The 26,644-nt window shown below is 37.7% G+C and overlaps 1 protein-coding gene across 3 annotated transcripts in view; it reads left to right on the forward strand.

Annotated features, from left to right (window-relative positions):
* Positions 1–26,644, forward strand: part of CEP128 (centrosomal protein 128) — a 212,053-nt gene that overhangs the window by 169,181 nt on the left and 16,228 nt on the right. For 2 of the 3 annotated variants that reach the window (XR_010999880.1, XR_010999881.1), the window contains exon 26: positions 11,157–11,230. The gene's annotated coding sequence lies outside the window, so the exon portion shown is untranslated. Of the gene's footprint in view, positions 1–11,156; positions 11,231–22,196; positions 22,619–26,644 lie in introns of those variants that run through there. The other variant, XR_010999879.1, reaches the window with a different exon arrangement.

The following is a 26,644-nucleotide window of genomic DNA, read 5'->3' on the forward strand; positions in this document are numbered from 1 at the left end:
GTACTCTTAAGCTTGTGAGAAACCAAAGGTATCAGTTTCAGTATGACTCAGGTAAATATTATATATGAAAAATATGAGAATCTTACTAATTCAAAGCCCTTCAATCTTTTTGGCACACATCATTACACAAATCATTGTTGTAGTGTAGTGTGTTATCTTTAGACAGAACATGCTAAAATGTATAAGGTGATGCTAAAAAAGGGTATAAAGTAGGTCGCTACTGGGTTACATAGGATAGAGATCCTAATCTAGTACATCCATCAATTATCAATCTCCAGCCATTGTTGCTGTATTTTCAGTTGGTAAAATCGGTAATTTTTCTGTGTCATTTTGGCTGCTTCTTTGTGTATCTTCAATGAGTGAGGAAAAGACCCACACCTTCTGCCCTTGGCTCACTTTGCAGGGGGTCTGTGGAGGAAAGCTGGTGCATGAGATGCTGCAGGCAGGTGCAGCATTCCTAGGCACTGAGGGGACCATATTCTCCCACTCCCTGCAGTAAGAAGAACATGGTCTGCACTAGAGAAGACCAGGCCTGCAACAAACAAATATAAATGAATTTTTTATCTTCCTATTTAATAAACTTCTACAAAATTAAGAGCTCAGCATTGAAAAAAATTACACTGGTAAACTCTCTTCTGTTGTGAGCAGGATCTTGTTGTCTTCATTCAAGGAGGAGTTTCATATTCTGGCCCTTGTTTGCCAGAATATTGTTAAAGAAATCTGGACATTTCCTAGAAGCCTGAAGGTTTTTGGCTACTAGAAATGCTAGAGATTTCCTCATGCTAAGAAAAACCACAGACTTCTCCAATTACAAATATAATTGTAATTCACAATTAGAAGTTACAATAAAATAGCATTTCCTCCAGAACCAAAGACCAGTTTAAACCTGCAGTCATTATTTGTAGGGGAGGAAGGATGAAACTAGATTGTAACTAGAACTATTTATGTGTCTTATACATTGCCCTTAGTAATATAAACTTTATGCCCAATTTGGACATACTCTTGAAAGGCAAAGTGAAGCATTTGAAATAAGAATGGCATTTCTCAAATGTCTTTTTCATCTTCTCCATAATTCAGTCCCAAAGTGTCCAAGACACATTGTTGTCTGTCAGACTAAACAGAGAAAGGAAAGCATTATTCAATTCTTGAAATATTTCAGTGCCCACACATCTTCAGTTCTCATGACTTTTTTTTGTCCAGTAATTTGTGTCAATGATATTATCTATTCAGAGAAGTATGAGGCAAGAGGATAGAATGTTAACTTCTATAAAGTCTTTCATTCCACGTACTTCTGCAAACAAATGCTTTACCAAGTTAAATAACATATCTATAGAATTAAAATATTCCAGAGGGAGAGGCAAGGAAAAAGCCAATGTTTTCAGCTGAAAGTGAAAGAGTGATGGCAGCTTCTAAGACCTGTCTGGGATGCAAATGAGGATGTTCTTATAACCTCAGTTCTGTATTTCAGGGACTTTGTTAAGGGCAGGGTGCTCAAGCAGAATTTGGAAGAGGGCATTTCCAAGGCAGAAAAACAAGGCAGAATGGCATTTCAATTCTATTTACCCATTTCAGGTCTATCCTGCTTTCATGTTTTTTTCTGATTGAGTAAAAAACTTAAAAGGATACAGTTTTACAGGGTAGCATACATGATGTGATTTTGAATTCTGTGGTGTGGTGCTGGTTTATATGAATTGGAGGTGTCGTAGATCAAGACAGTAGAAATATTAGGGTTTTGTGAGGTTTTGTAATTATGAACTGAAACTTTCCTAAGATGGCCTGTGAGATTTTTGATACACTTAGGTAAGCTAATCTCTTTCTGTTCAGAGCTTAACTTCCAGCACACATTTGAACTTCAGTTCCAGTCTGAAGTTTTATATTAATCAGGTCTGAATTCTGCATATTTAGTGCATTTTTTCTCTCCTTTATCCTATCCCTACTGGATGATACAATTTACAAATATTGCCTTGCTACTTAATCTGTTACTGATGAATTACTGTCTTGATAGAAATGTATACAAAAGTAAATGCTAACCTAGAATAGAGAATAATTACATCACAGTGAACTATTTGGCACCTGATGTATTAAAATAGTCATGGAAATAATTTTTAAGTCTATATAAATATGAGTAATAAATGCTATATATTTGTCATTTCTAAGGAAAGTTGTATATAATCAAAGTGATAGACTCCTTGCAAATATTGGATTAGTCACATTTAGTGGTTTATGGAAGTAGACTGGTCATCCTCATGAGAGCCAACAGGTACACCTTTTCTCTTTGACATTTGTTAGTCATTAAAAAAGTACCTCAAAATATTTATGCTTGACTCTGAGACTAGCATAAAATTGCACTGGGAAATGCTCTGAAGTCTAAATGCCTACAGAAAGAAATATGTATTTTTACCATCACCTGGATATTGTGAAGAAGCAGTGATGAGATGAAGAGCATGTGAATTCTCCCCTCCTTGTACAGTGGAATTTTAGTGTAATTCTGTGAATAAAATATATAAAATTTATATGTAAAATAGAAAAATTCTACTTGCAAGAGGCAGGTTATATTTAATTGCATCTTTAAAAATGAAGAGGCAGAATACATTAATATATTTGTTTACATTTATGCATTGAATAAATCTTCACATAATCCTGTAACAGATATTAAACAACTTCGCAGTCTTCCAGTAATTTAGCAAGGATGGAACAGCAGTATAGGTAATGGTATTTAAAAGTTCTCAGTTATTGCTTGGTGTTTGATGTTCCGCAATCCTACCTCTGAATTTATGAATGTATTGTCAAACTATTCTATACTTTAATCAAAATCGAGGATTTTTGAATTAACAATCTGGCTTTGCAAGGAGAGCTACAAAAAAGTTGTGACAGCAGCAGCTGGCATGGGTCTACATGATACCTTTTATATGGGAATGTTTATACCTTGATATGGGATTGTCAGCTGGTCAGCATCTGCACCTCTCTTGAACTTCAGCTAGAGGAATATACAACAGGAGGGTAAAACGAGTATTTCCTGCAGCTTTATCCCTGTACTATTTACTACACCTTCCACTATCACAAGCCTTTTTTGTGTTATTTGTTCATCCCTGCAAATATTCTTCAAAGAAATGTCAGGGAGCTATAGAGCTGGGCTTAATACTGCTGTTGAAATACAGCATAAAGTGCTGCACACCAGAATCCAGCATGTGCGATTGTCTGGTCATTCCCACTTATACAAACAGAAATGACCACTTTAACTATTGACTCAAGTTAGGTCCAGCTGGAATCCTAAGGCAAATTAATAATTTTCAATGGTACTAAGCAAAAAGCTATTTCTCTGCCCTCTGAAATTAATTGTGAATGCCCCGAGGAACTGGAAATAACTAATAGTCCTCTTCATGTAAAACCTCATTTATTTTCCTTTTAACATTCTCAGAAAATCAAAATCTAACACACTGTGACCATTCTCAAAATCTGAGCTAAATGCTCCATGCTATATTACCTAGCTGGAGAAGTAAAGAGGAAATAATTCTCTCTCTTACATATTACAGTGTATAGCTATTCAATAGCAGCAGTCTTCAATTAAAAAAAGAATTTGAATTAAGTAGATCCAAGTCCTTCTGGTATTTTTCTCTACTGGTGTATCCATGTACAAGCAGTAATACTGTTGCTCTGATCATCCCAAGAGCATCTATAAGAGCTGGATGTGTTTCAGTGCTCACCATATGACAGATTTTTTGCAATGAAATAATGAATTTTTTTTAAATTAAAGGTCCAACTAGCTTAGTATCACACCTCTAACAGTGGCCAGTTATGGCTACAAATGAATCAGAATAGGGCCTATGTACAGACATTTCTACATCACATTTTCCTGACATTCTGGAATTTCCTAATGCAACAGTAATATTTTTCTGTTAGAAATATAAATTATGTACTCATTACATAGTTGTGAGCACCTGTCTTATGGAAAATAAGTATGTTCAGAGAAGCATATATGCACACACAGGGTTGGTTGTTGTCAGAATCTTAATACATTTGTAGATAATTTCCAGTCTAATGCCAAAGTGCATCCTTGGTTTATGAGGGCCATGGCAGTAGGGAGGCCTACTGTACATGAGTGTGTGTTTAAAATTTTCACTGATTGTCTAGTTACTATACCCTTGCTGGATCAGAGCACCCAGCCTCGGTGCATCAGTCCTCTAACACTGTGGACACTTGACACAGAATCACAGAGAATCACAGGAACTTTAGGGTTGGAAGAGACCCCCATGATCATCTAGTCCAGCCATCAATTTAGAATTGTAATCACCCCTAAACCACAACCCTAAGTGTCATATCCAGACACCTCTTGAACACTTCAAGAGATGGTGACTCCATTACTTCTGTGGGCAACTTATCTAATATTTAATCTGAATCTCTCCTGGAATGACTTAAGGTCATGCTATTTCATTATATAAAATAGTAATAAAAAAATATCATGGGAAATTTTCATTGTCTTTTGAGCCTTAGGTGTGAGGAATTTTTTTGACCCTTTTTTCCCCCCCATAGATTTAAAATAAAAATTTGTTTTCAGCTCTTGAGGTGTCATGCAGCCACATCTTCAAGTAGTCTGAGCTGTAAGAAAAGCAGCAAATACAGCTAACATTGACACAGCAAGTAATTTTTAGGTAAAAAGCTTCAGTCAGGCTTTCACAGCCACTGCTACATTCCTTCTTTATGATGTTTTAGAAGTTCCAGACAGAAGAGGAAGTGCTGAAATGCTCAGAGAAAGGCACTTCTCTGCTCCAGAATGGAGTCCTGTCTGGAACTCAGCGTGAACCACTGGACTCGTAAGAGAGGCTGTCCTTGGGTGAGGCTGATTCTGGCTTTTACAAACCTATGGCAGCTGAAGACTTGAGCTAAGATGCAGGGCAATACTCTGTGACCTTTTGTGTGCATTCTTCCCATAATTATACAATAAAAATGCAGACTGTTATTTCTATCTTGCTAAATATCAGCTGTGAGTTTGAAACTGTCCAAGATCCCAAAGAACACACTTTAACTTAAAAGCTAAAAGCAGGCAAAAACACAAGCTGGAGATCAGGGATAGGAGCATATTCTATAAAAAGAAGCATAATATGAGAATACTGATAGGAACTTGTGTTTGCCTGTTGGGTAGAAAGTGGAAATATTCCAAGACTTTCTAGGAAAAGGTAGTATGGTGTCGTTTTGGGATGCCAGAAAATGTTGACAACCTTCAGGTGGAATAGCCTTTAGGAAGGTTAGAGAATGGGTTGAGGGAAGGTTCTGAAGAAAAAGAAGTCATCATTGTGGGCTTTCCATAAATGGTGAGGTAAAAGGTTAAGTAATAGCAGAGGGACAAGAATTTTTTTATTTGTTGAAATTATATTTGCCAAATGAAGCATTGCTATTCAATGAGAACAGGTGATAACAATGCCTGAGAAGATACCATAGGTCTCATGACCATTTAATCCTTGATCACCTGTATACCTACAAAATCAGAGTAGGAGGAGCACTCTGGGATCAGTTCAGCCATTGTCTTCCAGATGACCAGACAAACTTACTGAGCAGTGTCTTGGATTGACTGATAGTGTAGAAGGTATCATAGATCTTTCTGATAATTAGGTGGTTTTGTGCCTTCACCAAACCATGGCTGCTGAGGTAGGTATGCAAAGCTCCACATTGCACAGGCTGAGCTTCTCTTATGTAATAGGGAATACCTGCATAAATTTAACCCAGGGTAGATGATCTACCTTGCAGCTATGTGGGGCTTCAGGAGGGCCTGGAGCACTTCAGCAGTTAGTTGGTGTTCACCCTGGGCCTTATAAACCAGGAAGGAATTCCCTTCCCCTTTTGGGGGCTTTCTGAAATACTTGTGTACCACTTACCTTTCCTGCCACCTCGCTAATTTCCTCTGGTTCTCAAAGTATCTTGTACTTGTATAAAAAAGGCTGAATGGTGAAGTTTGTCTCATGATAACATAAGAATTAACAGGCACAGCAGATTTAAATGAGCTGAATTAAAGTCAAGTCTGTCAACACAGCCCACTGGTATAGCAAAAAGATGAAGATGTGAGTTATGATGTATCTCTTGTGTGTTGTAATTTTTTGTATGTGGAATAGTTAAGAAGAAATATTAATGGTAGTTTCAATGTATTTCAGTCTGATGTATTATCTAGAATTCACTTATATTTTTGAACAGGTAACAAATGGAGATGTTTTGCTCCCTGATGAAGAAATTAATTTGCAAATTAATTTGTTGTAATAAAAACCTTTTCTGGACTTATGCTACATCCTGTAACAATTTTGTTAGGAAGCTGTTGTAGATCCAGAATAGAATTTCTAGTGAAGATGAAATGCAGTTGCAGAGCAGGTATAGCCCAGTGTGCAGGGCCATCTGCCTAATTGCAATGAAAATCCTGAAGTTAAATCTCTAACATCCTAGAAACTGTTAGTACTCTCTTTTCACCCCAATTCCATCATGACTAAGCATCAGAAGTTCCTTTGTGGATTTATGTTTTCTATAGAATCTGGTGATACTTAAACGAAAAATGGCTTAAAATAAAGGTGAAGGAAAAAAAAAAGAGAAAAATATGAATTTTCAAGTATTTAAAAAGAAAATAGAACTCAAACCCATGAATTTGGGGAGTCACAGTTGCACTTTTTGCCAAGAACAGCAAAATCAATCAAAAATGTTTTCATTATTTTTTTCCTTGGTCATCCATTTGAAATGTAAATGCTCCTATTTCTGCTTATGTCAACACTGAAAATAGAATAATCAGGTTTTTAATAGGATTTTACTGTGGTGAGAATCAAATCCAGTATTATCCAATGACTTTGTGAAGGAAATTATTAACTCTGGAGAAGTGACTACAAACTTGGAGAGAGCCAACAGAGCTATAAGCAAAATTTATGTCTATCCATAATGTTGTTTTTGGCACAAAGGAAAATGAATGAGCAAGTGCTAGAATAGGAAATAGTTGAACTTTGTCAGATATTTTTTTGGTGTTCTGAAGAGGGCTGTGAATAAGTCAGCAAGAGAGAGAAGCCTCTCAGGTATGTCCGCAAAATTGCCTCCCTTTAGATGAAGTAGGGTGAAATGTGGCTCTTCAGGTGAGTGAAAGTTACAGCCGAAGCAGGTCATGCTTTAGGCAGAACTGGAGTGCACTTTGGAAGTCAATCTGAGTGTGAAAAACAGGGAGATGACAGGAAGTGGGCATAGAAACAGTAAAATAGGGAACAGCAATATTGACACCTTGGATACATCACTCTTGTGTGATAAATGAACATGCAAGGCACAGGAGTGCATGCTCTGAGATTGGGACTTGCTTTGGAGGCTAGAAATAGACCCGAGTTTATTTTGAGCTGTCCTTGGATCTGGCAATGTTATATCTTGCCAAGAAAGGGTTGTCTTTTCATTGCTTCTACCACCTTTTCTGCATCCACCTGTGGTGACAAGCTGAAAGGGCTGTTACAGTAAAGCAGAAATATTTCCTTATTGTTTCAGTTTGTTTCAGTTTTGAGTTTTAAGGCTGCTCCTCCTTTGCACTTCAAAAAGAGCAGAGCAATGCAGAAGTATGTAAATAGCTTCTGGGTTGCCAGATAATATAATTCCCTCACAAGTTAATGAGAGGATGGGCACTCAGGTGAGATTAGCTGTGGCTGTGTAATTGTTTTTTGTTTTTGTTTTTTTTTCCCCATGTATGTGCAAGTCTTGAGTTTTTTAATACTGAAAATGCAGGGATTTTTGCTTTGTTTCTTGCATTCACTAGTCTAATATTCTTCTTTTTTTATAAGCAAGAATCAAATGTCCTTTGGTAATTTTGATTTTAAAGCAAATATTTAAACACTTATTTATTTTCTGCTAAACATGGGCTTGAAAAATCATGTGTTTATAAAGTGATTTTGGGGTGACATTGAGAGTTGTGGACACAAGAAAATCTAGATTGACTTTTCTTTTTTTTTGAGACAAGAGACAGCATTACCTTCTATGAAAGTCACATCTTTAAGGAAAAAAACCTCAATGTTTTCAGTTGTCTGCTTCCTGCAGGTATAAGATGAAAGAATAGCTTCCTTCCACAAAACAGCTATGTTTCCTTTCATAATAGAGGAGATAGAAGAGCTTTGATTTTGGCTAAATTAAAAAGGGGACACTGGTACTTGTTGTGAAGTGTGTCCTACTGTAGATGTAGGAGAGCTGCAAACAGAGCCTTTTTCTCTACACTGATATTCAGCTGGTCTCAGTACTTGGAAACGCGATTCTGCATGTGTTTAGCTTTCAATGCACGAATAATTCAGCTGCAGTCAAGCTCACATGAGATTCCACACACCTTTCTTGGGAAAGTAGTCATTACTGCTGGGAATATTCCATGGAGCTACGTGTATAAGGGCCACCTATATCGAGAACAAACATAAACAGTGTTGCCAGGGAATCCCAGGAGATTTGAGAGCGCACGACAGCAAGAACAGACTGAAAGGGTCTGTCCTGTACTGCTTACACTGCAGAACTACACACTCTGGATAATAATCAGCCCCTTGAGGGCTGCCAGTTTATCCTGTCTGTATTTCATTGCAAATCATTCTTCTCTGCTGGGTGTATAGCTGCTGTGACACTGCTGAGGTAATTTTACTTCAGCCAAGGTGGCAGACATTACAATGAACAACTTCTTTGGCAAAACATTGACAGCTTTATGGTGAAAGTAATTTCTGAGTACCTGGAGTCCAGTACGCCCTTATTTATTTTTGTGTCAGAGATTTTTACGTTTTTGGCTACACCATTAAAACTAGTCATTCAGGTAGGTGATATTAACTAGACATCTCTCTGTCACTGTACTCACAAGCCCATCCTTGCACAAGGGCCAGAATGTTGCTATTTATATATTTCTGGTTGTTTTTGGACTATGTCTCCACTTGTTTTCTTCTATTTTCACAGCTTTTTAGAAATCAAAATTCTTGTCTTCACCCTCAGGGCATTTCTTGGTTTAACTCATCTACAGAGGAAGACAGCTGTAGTTGTTATTCAGGAAGACAGCCACTGAGTTCAAAGATCAAATATGCAAATTGTTTACTCTTTGCATCTTATTTTATTGGCATGGTATTACCTCTACCTGTCCTGTCTGAGCATTTCTTTCACCATTTTGTCGCCTGCTTCTATGCTAAAATGCAGGATAACCTTTCTGAATGAGCCAAAATACTACAATACTGACTCGTAGAATCATGAATTCATAGAATATCCTGTGTTGGAACGGACCCACAAGGATCACCAAATACAGCTCCTGGCCCTGTCCTGAGACTCGCACCATGTGCCTGAGAGCAGTGTCCAAATGCTTCTTGAGTTCTGGCAGGCTTGGTGCTGTGACTACTTCCCTGGGGAGCCTGTTCCAGTGCCCAACCACTTTCTGGGTGAAAAACCTCTTCCTAATATCTAACCTAAATCTTCCCTGATTCAGTTTCATGCCATTCTCTTCAGTTCTGTCACTGGTCACCAGAGAGAAGAGATCAGTGCCTGCCCCTCCTCTTCTCCTGTTGAGGAAGTTGTAACTGCAGTGAGGTCTCCCCTCAGTCTCCTCATACAGCTTCCTCTCAAGACCCTTCACCATCTTCAATGCCCTCCTTTGGATGTTCTCAAATGCCTTAATGTCTTTTTTATATTGTGTTGCCCAAAACTGCCCCCAGCACTCGAGGTGAGGCCATCCAGCACAGAGCAGAGCAGGACAATCCCCTCCCTTGCCTGGCTGGTGATGCTGTGCCTGATGCACCCCAGAACAGGGATGGCCCTACTGGCTGCCAGGGCACTGCTGGCTCAGGTTCAACTTGCCAGTGCCCAGGACCCCCAGGTCCCTTTCCATGGCACTGCTTTCCAGCATCTCATGTCCCAGTCTGTCTGTACATCCAGGGTTGCCCCACTCCAGGTGCAGAATCTGGCATGTGCCCTTGTTCAACTTCATACAGTTGGTGATTGCCCAGTCCTCTAATTTATCCAGGTCTCTCTGCAGAGCCTCTCTGCCTTCTAGAGAGTCAACAGCTCCTCCAAATTTAGTATTGGCCATCTTACTTAGTGGTTTTATTTGGGTTTTTTGTTGTTGTTGTTTAAAGAGTCTTGTGTATTTTGCTTTTGCTGTGTACAAGGCTTTAGTCAATGTATACAGTAAAAGGTATCTGTATACATGAGGATTTGTGAACATAGGTCTACACTGGCAACTGCATTGCTTGCCTTTGACTGTCGTGTGATTAGCTCACTGGGCTTTGTGTGTGGATTCATGAGATACAAAATGCAAATTAAAAAAAAAAAAAAGGAGGCAGGACCATGAATTCACATAGCTTTTTCTCTTGCCTCTGAAAATCATGGATACAGTCTTCTTAACAGCAAAAATAAAACCAAATTGATGTGGATGACGAAAACAGAACATCTCTTGTTTCAGACACTAATTTAAGGTCAGGAGGTAAAACTAGGGGGTAACTAGGAATATCTTAACAGATTCCTGCCCTGACATCAGTGCTTTGAATTTCTATTCCTCTGTTTCAATCTTCATTGCTTCACAGCAGTATTATAGGAAGCAATTAGTTGGCCATTGTTTGTGGAATTAGTTTCTAACTGCAAATGAAGAACAATTTTCTCAATTTTCAATTATCTCAACTTTGGCTGAGACATGACATTTTGATTCAATTTCAATGGGTGTAATAATTTTCTATTTTGGTCTGGCTGTTTGCTGAAAGGGAAATAGGTGTGCAAAGGAATTTTTGGAAAATGCTGTGTAGGGATTTAATGGAAGAGACTGGTATGAAAACTAGACAGATGTTACAAATTCTAGACTAAAACCAAGTTCTGATCAGTGGCAGTAGAGACTACAGCCACCTTTAATAGACATGATCTGCATCCAAGCAGCAGATAAACTTGGTTCTGTTTGACCTGTGCTGTTTAGAAGGAAGAAGTAAAGATAATGACATATGTTTTCATTAGCTTCTTCCATCAAGTTTCCAATTTAAGCCTTTTATCAGAAAGTAACATCAGTTTTATATTATTTAAATTGATATCTAATTAAATTAAAAGCAGCACTGCCATTCTAACATTTTTATTTTTTTCCTTCCCCTGAGATAAGATACCAGAGTATAATTATAGATATACAAAGAGCATCAATGTTTAGGAAATGTGTTTCTATCTCATCTTTCTTTCAGAAACTTCAGCAGTGGGCTCCCTAATAGGCAGTAATCTGCAATACCAGGTATTCCTAATAACATGATGAATTCAGGTAAGTGTAATAATATATTCTAGTGATTTTGGATATACAGGATTGCATCTTACTGACTTTTTAAGAGGTTCATTCTTTCACATACTGGTACAGAAATGAGTTTTGAATGAGTTCTTATGAGCTTTGAAATTTTACTCAATCACATAGTATTCTTCTAACTTTAAATACTACAGGAGGCTTTCTCTGTGTGAACAGCTGACAATTGAAGTGTGTTTGCATAGTGTGTTACAGACACCTTGGGAAGTCTGAGGAGGACAAGGAAGGTGCATGCATGTATTGGCTGTTTTTCATTATATTATCAAGTTGGTTTTTTTTTTGTGCTCTGGTGTCTGAATTACTCTTTTATATTTTGTTTATATAGATCTTCAAATTTGTAAAAATACTGTCACTGGAGAGTTTGTCCCAGTCATATTAGCAATTCCATGTCTTAAAAATATATACATTTCCAGTACCTCAGTGACACAGAGAAATACTATAATTCTCATTTTAAGTGCAGAAAATGTGCAACTTTCCAGTATGACATAGCCTCTCTTTTCCAATATGAAAATTAAATACACAGGTGCTGGATTCAAGCTTAATTCTGTCATGATCTCCCCCTCAACTGGAAAGGGAGAAATTGTTATTTTTCTAATCCAGAATTAGAATTTTTCTTTAGCCTAGAAGTGCTGGTTAGCTTTTAATACATGAGCAAAAAAGACATGATTAACCAGGTCCTAGAAAAAAAAATTAATTCTAAAGGCTGACTCCTTGTACTCTTAATTTTCTTCAAGTATTGAGCTCTGTGACCTTCACTTAAGCTCTTTACCTTCTCACAGCATCACACTTAACCCCTCTTTCCTATTTGACTTTATTCTTTCTCTTAAATAGTGTTACCTTCAAAGCACCTGAATGAGCCTCCAGAAATCTAGGCTTAGTTCTTGGTCTTGCCACAAGCCCCCTTCAGCCAAAACTTTCTACTCCCTGGTTTCAGTGGGTTATGGATTTAGGGCTTTTGGCCTAGTGAATGTGGGTGAAGGGACTTGGATTTTTCTGTAACTCCACTACTACTATGATGCAACTGCGAATAATCATATTAATACTGTTTTTGAGTATATAGGCATACACTGAGTCTCTCTCCCTCACGCCTGTGTCATGATTTGGGTACACAGAAAGAAAAATAAATAAATAATACACAAATGTAATAATTTAGGACTTGTCAGGCTGAGGGATGCTATCTCTCTGCACAATCTCAAGAAATCATGATGAAGTGCCTAGGCAGGGTAGAGACAATACCCTGGAGGTTGTTTCCCATGTGTGTTGGGGTGTTTTCTTCTCCACCCCCTCTTCTATTTTACTGTTCTTCTTATTATTGCTGCAAAAATTATCTAAAAAGTGATGCCATTAACCAATGATTATGCAAATGACTCAATTAAAATAACTTCAATTATGCTAAATACAAGAAATTAATGATATCCATTTAAACAATCATTGTTGTTAACATCAAAAAGATTTTACCAGTAAGACAGGATACATAGATGAGAACCACATAGGCAGCAGAACATGGTATATATATTCTAATAATTTAAAAAAATCAAAATTCCCTTTAGTCTGTTTAATTATCCTGTAAATCAAACAATTGCTTAAGCATTTTATTTCTATTGACTCTGAAGGAAGAAATTCAGTGAAAGTTATGAAAATATTTTACAAGTGGTCAGTAAGTTAGATGGTGATTTACTTGGTTCTTGCTATTGTGGTGGTTGTGGCTGTGATGGTAGTGATGGCTGTAGATGAAGCTCCTTTTCTTTAGGTGCTGCACAAACACTGTGTGAGGAGAAATCACAGCAGTGAGGAGAAATAGGGCCATAAGATCTCTAAAACAAAGGCAGAAGAATCTGCATGTACATGGTGAAATGACTTCTGTACTTCCCGAGGCAACTGAAGAATAAAGCGCAAAGTTAAAGCAAAAGATTAACAGTGATTTAAAACCAATTAAAAAAAAATCCAGTAGTTAATGGAAACAAATCTTCCATTTTTACAGTAAGAAAACTTAGATCAATTGATAGAGAGGCCACAAAGAGGAACTAGTGAGACACATAAACTAATTCATGAGACCTTATAACTTGACTCCCAATTCCTTGCAGTAAGCAAATCATACTGCATGAAATTAGTCATTGTGTGTTTTAGTCATCCATTCTCTGATTAATTTTGGGGAACTAAAACATCATCATAAATAATTTTAAGTCAGTACAAACATTTTACTTACTCTATAGTGCTTTTTTCCCCCTAAAAGTCTACTTTTCCTAATTCCCAGATTAAATAAAACACCTCTACTAAATGTGATCACTATGCTTTTCCACATTTCAGAGTTAGTGGGAAATCCCTTAGGATTTCTTGTCTGGCTTGCCCACCTTTTGCAGAAGCCTGAGTAGTCAAAGAAAAGCCAGTGGTTCTGCACAATAGAGTAAAACAGAGATTGGCTGTGGATGATAATTGCCTCAAATATTTTTTATGGAGTTCAATGACCCTGCTCTTTTAAAGAAGGTGGTGTCAGCTGCAGGTAGTTTCACCATGGCTTGTCTTTTTTCCTCTAAAAGCAATTTATTTTATCCTTAATGACTCAGCCACTTTTGCCAAAAAGGCTTTTTAGTTTTTTATTCCTCACAATGGGACAGAGAATGGTGTTGAAAGGTATTGTAGCTGGCATAGCCTGAAGGCACTGTGAAACCAGGTAAAATACTTTGTCTGCTTCTCACTGTTTAGTCTTGGCTTGCACTCATACTGACTTATTAAAACAAAATGGAAAAAAAACCCCAACCCACCCAAATATTCCAGCTTGATTTTTATCATGAAAGGGCTTCTGTGCCAAGAAGACACCTGGTTGGTTCAAAAGTGTTGTTTTCCAACACAGCCAGATTATTAATTATATTTTCAGTGGCCAGGTCAGAGTTTTGAGCTCTGAGCATCCTTTACCTCTCCACAAACTAAGTGAATATGTAGGTTGGCTTTTATTAATTAACCCATCCTGAGATTGCAAGGTGCTGACAAGAGGCACAGTTGTATTAGAAATTTGGATTTCCAGATGAAATTTGGACTCTTCCTGAGCTGTTATCTTTTCATCAACATACTCCAGTATCTTTACTTTCTTCATTTTTCCAGTATAATTTCAGTCTTCTGCCAACTCTTTATCAGATATCTCTTTGTTTCTGACCTTGAAAATTTGGAGATGAACTCCTGAACTTGCCAGTTCCAAATCCTATGATCATAGTAATGATACAAGTAGTCGGGAGCTAACTGGAAATTCGGTTGCAAAAGTGAAATTCAGAACTACAACAATATAGTAAGCCCAAAGAGACATTTCCAGAAAAAAACAAAACAACCCCCCCCCCCCCCCACAACCAAAAAACTTGGAAGCTGCTATTCTAGAAATGAAGTGGTGGCTGTCAGTTGCTGTTATTGTTGGCTGAATTATGACAGCAGGCTGAACACTGGAGAGCGACACACACAAGGACCTTATGTGATTTGCCACAGGACATTTTAACTGTAACCCACCGGAGTAAAAGGGGTGCCAAAACTGTACTGGGCAGTATCTATGGCAGAATGAGATTGAAATAACAGCCCTTCAGTGTTATGTTCCTGCAAGAAGCTGAGGCTGACAGTAGGCTCCCCACCTGGTATTCCTAGTGAACTCTGGATGTACATCATATTTAGATCAGCTCTAGGGACATATCTACTTGCCTAGGCAGTCTCTGGCTTTTCAGTCGCCTCTTTTGATAGCTTTGGTCCGAAAGCAAAGCCTCATAGTTTCTCCTATCATGGTTCTGATGTTGTTTACCACAGATGCATATGGGATTTATAGTGTAATTTGAAACTGAAGCTTTTGTGTATCTGTGTGGGTCATATGATTGTGCTGGAACACAGAAGGTTCCACAAATGCTCTGTCATGTAATGTGGTCGTAAGCTCTAAAAGCAAAGAGTATGTTAGCATAATACTCATTGTGAGCAAGGACCTCAGAGTATAAGATTCTTTGTTGCCTTTTGTTACTTGTTCCTTCTGTACCATTGAAACCATTTCCTTTATTCACCATGAAATTCATCCTGACCAGGGTCTGGTATATATTGTCTGAGTCATTTCATTCTATCATTACAATGTATTTTTTCATTATGACATCCTAGTTAGTATGTTGTTTGGTCTTAAAAATTAAGCAAAGTTGAGGCTGGGTGGTAAGAGGATGAATGATTTCCAAGAAAACATCAGCGTTATACAGAAAACAGCATTAGTGATTCATAACAAAATTATGATTCTTCAATTTGAAGTACTTTAGAAATAATAAATCTTCTGTATTTTTAGAAGTAAAAAAGCTGAATCATTCTCTTCAATATGGACCCTGAGGGTTTTGATTTTATTATTGGTTTGATTTTTTTTTAATTTGTGTGGGAAGCCTCTCTGTCTTACATGAATTGCATGGGCTGCTTTACTATTACCCTTTAGTAGCCCCAAGATTAGTCTGTAGTGGCCCTACCAGAGTGTCTCTTGGATATTTGTCATGTAGGATGTATTTGGTAATAAATCCCTTGGCCAACCACTACTGCACTTGCTGCCAATGTGCAAACACATTATACTTCCTTCAGGGCACAATGGGTGCAAAAGACTTTAATGTGCATAATTAACTTGCTTAAGTGAGCTGAGTGTAAAGGCAGGTGGCTTCTTTAATGTGAATCAAATATGTTGAAGAAAATTTTGTCACTTAAAAAAATATAATAAAAGGCATTCACTATAGGGAAAATTACTCGACTGTTTGTAGAAGTTGAGGATATGCGTAGGATGCTCAGGGAATGAGATTTTAAATATAAATTTTCAAGTAAGATTACTATTTCTCATCAGCTTTTGTATTTGTATCAAATGGGAGAGGTGAAGGTGAAAGGCTTACTCACAGACACAAAGTGAGCCAATGATTAGCATATATTATTGTCTAGTTTCCTGAACTTTTGAAAAACAATTTGCTTTTTCCCCCTTTCTGTGCAATTTTAGGAGAGGTTTGTTATTCTGAATTAGAAAATTAACAAAAGGATACTTATGTCATTTTAAGTGTAAGATGCATAGACATCAGCAGGGCCCTTCTCATCACAGACTTTTGCTAGATCTAGCATAATTCAGCAAAACTGTGCAATGATCTTTCTCTGCCAGTAGAGCAACAAAAGGTAAAGAGTATGAAGCTAGACTCTTCTCAGAGTTGCTCAGTGAAAAGAGAAGAGGGAATAGACGCAAACTGAAACACAGGAAAGTCCACTTAACATAGAAAAACCCTTTTTGTTGTGAAGGTGGTCAAGTAGTGGAACAGGTTGCCAAAATAGGTTGTGGAGTCTCTGTCATGGAGATCAAACAACTGACTTGAGAAGGCTTGGAGCAACCTGCTTTAGCCAGCCCTGCTTTGAGCAAGGACAATGGACTTTATGATCTTTGAGGATTCCTTTTGATCTCCACCTTTCTGTGATTCTGTGTAGCTATCTGTAGGTAACTGAACTGTATAAACACTTGTGGGGAAAATTTGCTGCCATATTTTGCATTCCCCAGCAAAACTAAAGTGTCCTGGAATGATCTTTTGAGAAGAAAATATAGAGTTCAAAAGCCTTTTGAACTCTAGAAATTGTAGATTTGTCAAATCTTCTGCAAGAGAAGAGGCAGAAGTCACATGCCTTGAAATTTCTATCAATTGAAACAATCCTTTCAGAATAATTGTAGAGAACAAGCCTATTTTGGCATGGTGTGGACTGCACAGGTCTCTGCCTGTACAGGTAAATTTCTGTGATTCAGGTATTTCACCATAAAGGGACACATGTTACTAAAGCAGTATTTTATTTGTGTTATGTAGATGTACTTGTACATGACAATGGCTCAAAGCAAGTTTTAATGTACTAGCAAAAAAAAAAAAAAAGAAAAAGAGAAAGTAATCATCAGTGGGACGTGACTTGCATTGTACTGTTGTTACCCAAACAGTTTGAGCTAGCTCTCCTATATTCTAGATTGTGTGAAGGATGTATCTGGGTAGGCAAGCGGGAGGTAAAAAAGCAAAATGTGTGAAGCCAGGTTTGCTAGTCTGTCTGTGTCCTTCCTGGTTCCTGGAATGCTTATTCATTCGTTACATCTTTTACCCATCTGCAGGACCTGAAATTGGAGGTTTTGTTGATTTTGACGTTGTTCATACCTTTAAATATGCCTGAAATATTTTTTAAAAGCTGATTAACAATGCCTTCCCAGTATGGTGTGGGAGTTCACTCAGATATTCCTTACCTGCTTACCTCTTTTACTGCTTACCTGATAGAGCATCTATGGATTACCTTTTACTGCATGGTCCCTTATTAATTTTTATTAATTGCTGGTCAACTCCTTAATTCAATCCACTCTAATAAATTAAACTGATAAGACACAATACCCTAATATACTTATTAATACAAATGAATGGAATCAACTTTGCTGCACACCTGTTCTCAGTAATCTGTGCAAATACTGGTGAATTATCATTGCCTCTCAGAAGTAACATCTACAATGACATCTTGTTATTCTTTTTGCTGGTTGATGAAGCTCATGTTATTGCATTGCACAGGGTGCCTTGGAAAATACAGTCACTGTGAACTGTGGCTGAACTTTATACATCTTGAAGAGAGAGCTCTAATTTGCTTGTGGCTCCACCAGAACTGTCTCCTTTATGGCTGGAAATGCTATAATACAAAATATCTCAGAAATACAAATGTATTAAGTTTTACTAGAGCCCAAGGGGCAAAAGCAGAAGAGACAAAGTAGAAGTGGACTTGAGTCTGATGGGTGTAAGTTGATCCTCTGTACAAGGAATTATTTCCTTGAGATCTGCTCTGGATCACTCAAGGTCATACCAGCCATCCATGACAGAGAGGATCTACAGCCCTCTATAGTGCTTTTAACCATAAGGTGACTGGAAGAGAGCTGCCAAACTTGAAACATACCTGGCCTTCATTAGACACTGTGAAAGAAGAAGAATATGCAGATAATGTAAATTTTATCTAGTGAAAAACATTTAACATATTTTGTCTTGTTTCAAAATATACAAATTTGATTCCTTTTTCTGCCCTTCATGATAAAAAAAAGGTAATTGCAATACTTGTATCTTTATTTTAGCTCTGATTTGAATTAGTCATTGCCCTCATTGTAAGGTGGGGACAGTGAGGCATATAGACATCTGAGAACCTGTCAGGAAGATCATTTCAGATCATGGACTGGACAAAAGGGGTTCATGTTTCCAATTTGGGAGCATAAAGCACTAGAATATCTCCCATTTCCCCCACCCTTCTCACTCTCAATATCTGTTTAAAAATATTTGTCTTGTTCAAAGGTTATGTTCTAGTGCTCAAGCTTTTGTCCTCTAAAATGACTGAGTTAAACTCAGGTCCAGAGCCTTGGCATTTTGCATGTGCTGGAAGAAGTAGAACTGAAAACTTAAACAGTTTCTTCAGGCTATGGTCATATGAAAATTATTCCTAACTCTATGTAGACAAGCCATTCCACCAAACACTTTCACCCAGTTTTGCCTAACATTACAAACATCATATCTTGGTTTACAAAAGTAATCCAGAATTACTGTGTTTTAGTATCTATTCTTCTAGTTTACATGTGCTGCCACCTCTAATTTATACTCTGCTGTCTTCTTGATATGATACTTGAAAAGCCATGTCAGTCAGGTGAAGCCCCAGGTGACTGGAAAAAGGAAATGTACCAGTCTTTAAAAAGGGTAGAAAGGACGACCCTGGGAACTACTAATCTATCTGTGTCACCTCTTTGCTAGGGAAGATTATGGAACAAATCCTTCTAGAAGCTGTGCTTGGGCACAAGGAGGACAGGGAGGTGATTTGAGACAGCCAGCACAGCTTCACCAAGGTCAAGTCCTGTCTGACCAACTCAGTGGCCTTCTCTGATGGAGTGACGACATCAGGGGACAAGGGAAGGGCTACAGATGTCATTTATCTGGCCTTTTGAAAAGCGTTTGACACAGTACCCCACAACATCCTTCTTTCTAAATTGGAGAGAGATGGATTGGATTGGGTCTGTTTGGTGTTTCAGGAATTGGTTGGATGGTCACATTCAGGGGATTGTGGTCAACAGCTCGGAGTTCTGATGTAGATCAGTGACAAATTATGCCCCTCAGGGATCTCTGCTGGGACCAGTGTTATTTAATATAGGCAAAGGGATCAAGTGTACCCTCAGCAAATATGCAGATGACAAGCTGAGGGGTGTGTTTGAAACACCTGAATAATGGGATGACATCCAGAGAGGCCCATACGAGCTCAGAATGTGGGCCTGGGAACCTCATGAAGTTTAACAAGACCAAGCTCCTGAGCTGGGGCAGCCCCCAGTACCAGTTGCTGGGGATGCAAAAGGCTGGGGATGAACAGATCAAGAGCAGTCCTGCTGAGAAGGACGTGGGGGTGCTGGTGGGTGAGAGGCTGGACATGACTTGACAACATGTGCTGAGCCCAGAAATCCAATTGTATCCTGGGATCAAAAGCAGCTTGGCCATCAGGGCAAGGGATGGGATTCTGCCCCTCTACCTCCCTCTGGTGACATCCCACCGGGAATGCTGAATCCAGCTCTGGGGTCCCCAGCACAGGGAGGACATGGACCTCTTGAAGTGAGTCCAGAGGAGGGCCACTAACATGGTTAGAGGGATGAAGCACCTCCCCTAAAAGGACAGCCTAAAATAATTTGGATGGTTCAGCCTGAAAAAGAGAAGGCTTTGGGGTGATCTAACTGCAGCCTTCATTACTTGCAGGGAGGCTGCAAGAAAGATGGGCAGGGAAATTTTAAAAGGGCATGTAGTGACAGGACAAGGGAGAATGGTTTCAAACTGATAGAGGGTAAGTTTAGATTAGATATTAGAAAGCAGTTTTAATTGTGAGGATGGTGAGGCACTGGAACCATCACGAGGTTTTCCAGAGAGGTTGTGGGTGTCCCACCTCTGAAAGTGTTCCAGGCCAGCTTGGATGGGGCTCTGAGCAACCTGGTCTGCTGGAAGGTGTCCCTGCCCATAGCAGGGAGGTTGGAACTAGGTCATCTTTAAGGACCCTTCTGACCTAAACTGTTCTATGATTCTTCTGTACCAACTTTTCCAAAGAGAACATGACATGTCTAAGTGGTACACTTTCCTACCTTTTCCATAGACAACTTCAACTTTTCCAAAGAGAACATGACATGTCTAAGTGGTACACTTTCCTACCTTTTCCATAAACAACTTTATAAAGCCTTAGATGCAAGCAGTAATTCCATGGTCATTTTTATAAAATCTGCTGACCAGAAATAAAGATTTTGCTGCTTTTGAACACTTACAGAATTCTGCTAGAAACATTCAGATGTCCATGTATTACCAGTGACTTCTGAGAGCACAATGAGAAGAAACTGTTATATCTCTGAGAAACAGAAAGGATGTTTTATATAAATTTACTCTAAAATATCTTTGGAAGAGATTGCTGAAAATGGTTAGGAAAATTGATGGAGTTCACTAGCTAGAGGGATCTTTTCCCGCTTCTCAGCAGAGACAGCAATGACTGGCTGGGATTATTGTAGCACTGCCTGGATCAGTTAGATACAAAAAAGATTTTGCACTACAAAAATTACTTTTGTGAGTCTAATGGATTTAAGTTTAGTATTTATGGATTAAAATTTAGTATGCTTGTAAATGAAAAGCAAAGTTGAGAGATGCATCCCAAGTCCACATATATTTTTTTTATTAAAGCAGAATGTGTTGGAAGAGGGAAGGGTGAATAGTTGTATGGGAAAATTTTTACACAAGATGATATGGCCTTTAACTGTGAGAAACTGAAGTTTACTTTTGCATGCTTGCTGCATGCAGCCCAGACAATTTGCCTGGCATGATGGGGAGAATGGCAACAGGTATGAAATTGTCATCCTAGAAGAGCAGCTTCTAGCAAAGTGTAAAAAAACCAAGGAAAATGAAGCTGTGAAATTCAGTTCATGAAGCATACTGCCCTTTTACTGGCCACCTCCTTCTTGTAAGGAACAAAATGAAGGTCTCTGATGGGAAGTGCAGCATTTTTCTTGAGGGCAGGAGTGCTGAGAACAGCCTTGTTCTTAGAAATGTAAGGTGTGGTTTTGCACAAAAAAATAAAAAGTTCTTTGTTTTATAGCTATGACATGCTGTAAAGCCACTGCTGACATGAAACTGAACAATTCAGGAAAGGTAAACAACTTAGAAAGCACATAAAAATTGCTAAGGGATTTCATCTGGTAAAAGTCAGTGGGACTTTTTGCCTGGTATGTTGAAAGGTTGAAATCTCTGTAATAAAGAAAAAGCAAAAAAGGGGGAAAAGCTGTGATGTATAATTTAGGGCTTGACCTTACAGCTTCATTTGTTTAAGTAGTTTCACTCTTTTCTGAAAACTTATTCCATGTGGTGAAGCATTGTTTTCCTAAGTTATGATGCTATGTTAGTTTCCTAATAGTTTTCAGACATAAAGATATTTGGGGACATATCTTCCCCTTGTTGAAGTAATGACCAACACTTCTCACTTATTTCAAGGGTACTTTAATCTATCTTTTCAAGGCTTTTTTAATTAAAATTAATTATTCAGTATGTGTACAGCACTTTGAAAGTACACATAGCTACATAAGTGCAAAGTGTTATTACTATTCAACTCATTATCTTTTATCATAAAACTAGCCATAACTTGGCTGCTGTTAAGCTTCTTAGTTCTCAAGGAAAATTAACACTAGAAAATGCTTAGACTTTTTTTTTTTTTAAACCATGGCAAATTACTACTGCCACTGATTACAGCAGTGATGACAGGGTATGAACCCTAACTGAACCAATATAGAGATCAGCTGTAGTTACAGTTCTTTAGGAAACTACTCTGATGAGTTGCTGTGCTGCACTTGATCATAATGACCCCATTTGGAAGCACAGACACGTGAACATGATTTGCCATTGCTCCATTCTTTGTACAGACACAGTACATGCAAACAGTACACCCTTGGAAAATGGTAACTATACACCAAATTGTGTCAGTGGTCACAGGAGGTACAGGGCAGTGGAAAGTCAGAAGTGGAAGACATCTAGATTGCATTATGCCTGTGCATATGTGTTTCAAGAATGGGACACTTCAGCTACTAATGCTGTCATAAGAAATTTATTTCTGTACAAGTGCATTTGAAAATCCAGGCTTTTGAGGTTTCTGTGCTGGACTAAATATGCCTTGCTTAAAGTTAGGTGTGTGTGTTAGTTGTGGGTTTTAGGAAAATTATCTGATTTTGTTGGGAAGAGGTAGAATTTTAACTTTTTTCATGTGGAATTAGAATCTTGCTAGCCCCCTAAAACAGGCACTCTGTCAAGTTTGCCATTGAATAATTATAGTAATAATAATTAAATAATAGTAATAATTAATAATTAGGAATACTAATTAAATAGTAAATGTAAAAGTCTACCACTAATATGTCAATACATTTGTTTTTCTCAGTGTATATGTACCTTATCCACATATATTCAGAATGTTTTGATGTAAAAACCTGACTTTTGCTGTAGGGAAACATTGTGAATAAATAGGTGTGGGTAGAATATATTGTGGATACCTCTAGGGTAAATGCTACATGGCATTACTTAGCTTAGGCTACAAAAATACTACTCATACTTAGTTGCCTTTTGGCTTGCTTGTAACAGAACGACCAGAAGAAAACTTTAGTTATTGGAGTCTTTAAAAGAAATAGACTATGTCCTATCCATTGCCATATAGCTTTTTAATTTATTAAATTATTAGTGTTATTTCTACCTGTACACAGTGAAGATGAGTGCCCCGTTTTCACTTGCAATGAGACTTCATAAACAAAATCACATAAAAACTTGATAAGATTCTTGGTACTTTGAGTGTGAGAGAATAATAGATTACTGTCTAGGTAACCAAAGGTAAATGGCATTATTTTGTGTCTCTTCTGCATTATTCTGACTACTGCTGTTAGTAATATCTTACATACATCTTTTCTCTGAAGATGTTAAAATCTTTAAAGCTTTGAAAAGCTCTCTTAAGTTTCCTAAAAATCTGTGTTTGATATAAGTCTTTAAGTAAAAATAGGAATATAGGCAAAGCATGGCAAAGGTTTTCAGTGGCTTATTAAATGCACACAGTGAGTTGCTTGCTGACTGTGGACAGGTTGTTTGACTCTTAATCTACCCCTCCATCTAAAATGCTTATTTCTACCAGCACAATTCCTCTGATGTAAAGGGAATTACATTTAACTTTCTGAATCACTACATTTCCTTTCAAATGCCTGTTCAAATATTGTTAGGAGGAAATTAAAACTAATGCTCCTGGATACATGCTCACTACGTTTATTGAAATGGGCTGTAATGCTGAACCTCAGAACAAGCAGCTTTCATCATCTATAAAAACTTCACCTTTCCCAAGAGAAGGCTAGCTGTGGGAAGTGTTTTTCTTTCTTCAGGTTAGGAAGGCAGCATAACAGACCTCACAACAGATATTTAGGCAAATATAAAGAGCAAAATGTACTTGGAGCAAAAAACATAGTGAGGGGATAAAAAGCAAAAATCCTAGACCTTGTACTTGTGTTAAATTTATTTCCAAGAAAAAGTTCTGATTTTTTTTTTTAACTGAATTGCCCCATTTTATAAACCTGCTTTTTGATGGTACTCTAACATTAAATGATCAAAATCTTCTTTACTTGGCTCTCTATTGTTGAACATTAGTTGTGGTGGCACCAAGTAAATAACCTGAGAATCAAACCTGCTATTTTCTTTCTATTTCTGGCTGGAATGAGTATTTGCCTTGAGAAAAGGGGTAGAGAGATATACTGAAATAAAAAAATTACAGAACCCTGAAATTCAAGTTCTGTCTTGTGACTACAAATTGCTGAAATTCTCTGAGGTTCTGCCCCCTTCTCTACCTCGTTCTTTCAAACTTTTCTAGTTAAATTGAAGCTCTTCAAGGCAGGGATTTTCTATAATATATATTAATTCAAGGCTTAGCATAGTTGATGTTGGTGATTTAACTTAAACATCATATGTACAAATGAAATGAACAAACCATAAAGAAATGAGCATGAATCACGACCCTAATGTGGGGAACTGTGGTAGGAGATGGATGGGGGCAGCCATGGGATTGTACAAGTGTCACAGACTTCTAACCACAGAAACTGAAGACTGAAAGAACATGCTTTAACAAGGCATCCTAGGCCTAAATGATTTCCAAAGGAAAAAATGGTAATGGGATTAAAATTAATTAAAAACAAACAAAACCAAACAACAAAAGAACCCAAATTGGGACTGGACAAGTCAAATTTCACTAGAATCAAAGCAGAAGTTTCAATAAAGCTACCCTCTCAGTAAATCTGAAGTCAGTGTCAGCTGAAGCCTGTAAGTATTCTTATTTCTTACAATACACAGCTTTTGAGTACATTTTACTGCTCACATTGTTGAGTATGTATCCTGTCTAACATCCCTATTATCTGTGGAAATGCAGCTCAGAAATTTGCTGGGTTTCATGTAAAAAAATGAAAAGCTATTGAAATAGTGGGTTTATTTTTTTGGAGAAGTGACTGACTTGAAATCTTTTCCTCTGTTCTAAAAAATCACATAAATTTATACATATTTAACATCACTCTATAAGAAGCAAAATGGGCACTTTTTGCATTATCACTGAGATTTTTTTAAGATAATAAACTTTTTCTAATGCAGCAAAGAAAATGTTCAGTATGGACAATTTTTCAAACTGAAGAAAATATAGTAGAAAACCCAGCATGAACAGATGGTTCGAGTAGTTTAGGAAAAGCCAGAGCCCTGGGCTAAGGCAGACTTTGAGCAATATTGTTCATGTGTCCCATATACATTTAACAGTTTTTAATAAACCCATGAAACTGAAGGAGTTCATTAAAGTAATGCCAATCTTCCAATGGCCTGAAAGCCATTATTTATACCCTTGAACGTGAAACCAGGTTGTTGAAAGGAGTTTTGGACACCTAGAATATTATTTCATTCAAAGATTTGTAGTTTCTGACATGAATATTTAAAACATTGAAATGAAAGAAGAAGCTGAGCTTCTTCTTCAAGAAGAAGCTTGGCTTTCTAGCTTTGGTATAAGAAATTCCATGTCCTCAGTTAGGGAAATTGTCCATTAACTCCTTACTGCCTCATCCAAGAAGACTTAAGTATTTTCCTAATTCCCAAGGATGAAGAGCTATAAACTCATGGATTTCCCAGAAGATGCAAACTTCTAGGATATTTTGGCTGCAAATTCATGCTTTCTAAAAGTCATACAAATGATGGTAATTGAGTATTAACAGGACTGAGAGAAGCAAGGTTAGGTAAGAAATTAGAATCCAACTAAAAAAAATCCAGAGTTGTCTGATCTGAGACTGAGCATTGATGGTATTTGGGTATATATACTTACTAATCTCATGCATCTAAGAGGCTATTTTTGTGAAGAAGGTCAGTGGTTTGCTGGGAAAAAGGAAGTGGACCATTCTCAACTGGAAAAGGTGGGGCTGTGGGGGGCTTTTCTAAAGCTTTGAGCCAAATAACTTAGAAGGGGCTACAGAGATGATAATAAAATTTTATACATACTCTCCCCCTCTCCCCCCATCTCTCTGGTTTTCAGATGGATAGGAATACATTAACATCATAACCCATTGACAGCTACAGCTACACACTTGGCTGCCAGTATCCTCCTGCATACATGTATTTCATGTGAATAGTCACGGGAGAGGTAGACTTTAAATTCTAGACACAGCTTTTCTGGGGGATTTGGGAGGTAATTTACACAACCTACAAATAGATGAACTTGTTCTCATATTCAAGACATAAAAGTCTCTTTTGCTCTTGTGCATTATTCAGAATATTTGGGCTGACTAATTTTTCTTCTGACAAAGTCTTCTGATTATCCTTGTTAATAAATCAACTTTCCTGTTTTTCTTCAAAGAAACTACTTTAACTTTTAGGGTGGATAAGGTGTTTTGTTTTGTTCCAGAATTAAGTCTGACTCAGCCAGGTGTGTTTTAGCATCAGCTTTGTTGAAACAGCGAGACAATTTTTGTTTTGCATAGAAATTTGGGGATCATTAGTGAAGGGATGTGAGGAATTCTTGTAGTCTCAAATTTGTCACTATTATACAACCACGCCCATGAGTCAATTTTTTTTCATTGTGCCATCATACAATGAATGCAGGCTCTTAGAAGGTGCCAGACTGACAGCTTTGAAGTTTACAGAACAGGTTTTGCAGAGGCAATAGCAGTCCTAGTTCTCCTTGTGCACTTCGATCTTTCTGAACAACTGCAGCTTGATTAGAAGGCAACCTCAGTTACTTCCTGGTGTATCTAGTTATAACTTGTCATCTCCTAGGATAGTCTGTTCTTTCCTTATCTAGAAATGACCCAATTATATGGCCTTTTTC

This window comes from Anomalospiza imberbis, chromosome 6 (genome assembly GCF_031753505.1).
Source record: "Anomalospiza imberbis isolate Cuckoo-Finch-1a 21T00152 chromosome 6, ASM3175350v1, whole genome shotgun sequence".
Taxonomy (NCBI): domain Eukaryota; kingdom Metazoa; phylum Chordata; class Aves; order Passeriformes; family Viduidae; genus Anomalospiza; species Anomalospiza imberbis.